The 1,781-nt window shown below is 40.3% G+C and overlaps 1 pseudogene; it reads left to right on the forward strand.

Annotated features, from left to right (window-relative positions):
• The first annotated feature begins 841 nt into the window (after positions 1-841).
• The window catches only part of LOC102492649 (uncharacterized), a 76,510-nt pseudogene continuing 75,570 nt past the window's right edge, over positions 842-1,781 (forward strand).

Raw genomic sequence — 1,781 nt, forward strand, 5'->3', positions numbered from 1 at the left:
CATGGACGCATTTTTAGTAAATAGATACACAGGAGTAGGATGTGGATCATGTAGAAGATAAATGTGTATGCTTGACTTCATGTGAATCTGTCAAACTGTTTTCTAAGTAGCTCTATGTAATTTTAAATACCAACCAGCAATGAAAAAGTATTCCACTTGTTCGACATCCTTGCCAACACTTAATATGTTCTCTTTAGACAGGGTCTCATTATCTAGCGACCCTCCTTCCTCAGCCTCCTGAGCAGCTGGAACACAGGTGCCTGTCAACATGTTCGGGATTTTTTAGGGTGGGCTGAGACTCAAACCTGGGCCTCTCATGTGGCCTCAGTCTTTCAGGCAGCAGTGTCTGTCAGTGTGGGTCACTGCAACTGGGCCACCAACACTTAGTATCGATAATTGTTTTTATTTTAGCCATGCTAACATATATGTAGTGGTATCTCATGCCTTCTATTTGCATTACCTTAATGGCTAACGACGTGGAGCAGCTATTTCATGTATTTGCTACCCATTTGTCTTCTTTAGTTAAGAATCTATTTAAATCATTTGCTCACTCTAAAATGGATAGTCTATTTTCTATTTATTGAGTTGGAGAGTTCTGTATCATATATGTGTTTTGCAAATATTTCCTCCAAATCTATTGCTTGGCTTTTAACTTTCCTAACAGTGTCTTTTGAAGAGCAGAAGAGCTTAATTATAACTAGTGTAATTTATTCATTGTTTTTCTTTCATGGCTCCTTCATATTCTGTCTTATCTAAGGAATCTTTGCCTATGCCAAGGATGCAAAAATGTTCTACATTTTCTTCTGGATGTTTTATAGTTTGTGTTCTTATATCTAGGTCTATGGCCTATGTCAAATTAATGACTATGGTGAAAGGTAAAGGCCAAGGTTCATTCCTTTGCCTATGGATATCCAACTGTTTGAACACATTTAAAAGACTATCCTTTTAAAGCAGTCAGCTTGAGGTTTAGCAGGACTGCAGCCATTTTGAAACTGAGAAAGTCCTCTGACAAGATCGACTCACTCAAGTGCTTGGTCATGTGGAGATCTGTTTGAGGAATGGTCAGATGAGAAACCAGGAATGGATACTTGGGAAAAACAAAACAAAAATAAAACAAAACAGAACAAAAAAACAAGAACCAGGACCAGCATAATTGTCCAAGGAAATTGATCGACTTTGTAGTGAGGAATGTTGGCATGTGTTTGTGCATGTATCCATAAATACTGAGCACATGCTGAGCTTTTGCATTCAGGCGGCACTTGCTGTCTCCCCATTCCCCGTAACCCAGTGGAAGAAATAAGCCTCCTTCTCCAGCCTCTGCCTCTCGTTTATTGACTGTGAGTTGAAGCAGCCAGACTTAGTTTGCCAGACAGACTTTCCCCGTGAAGGGATGTTGGTGCCTGTGATGTCACAGTATATATATATGTGTATGTATGTATATATATATATGTTTTTGTCTATCTTTCCTGGCTCATAAGTATCTGGACTCTTGCCCTTGGTGCCTGAAGCAACTTTGTGATAGTTTCAGAGAGATAAGGGTCAAAGACTGTCCACCTTTCGCCTCCATTAAGGCTTGTCATCAAACTCCTGTTTTCTCCCACCTTCAAGACCTCAAGACCCTTCTTCCAGAAGAGTCTTACTCCATTCCCAGAGGGGAAGCAATGCCACACAGAGATACCAAGAATTTTAACCAACAGGCATTGCTGGGTTTCCTCATCTGGTCATTAGTATCTATGCCTAAGCAATGAAGTCTCCGTGAAGACCCAAAGGGACAAGGTTCA

Source organism: Tupaia chinensis, unplaced genomic scaffold (assembly GCF_000334495.1).
Source record: "Tupaia chinensis unplaced genomic scaffold, TupChi_1.0 Scaffold000685_1, whole genome shotgun sequence".
NCBI classification, from domain to species: domain Eukaryota; kingdom Metazoa; phylum Chordata; class Mammalia; order Scandentia; family Tupaiidae; genus Tupaia; species Tupaia belangeri.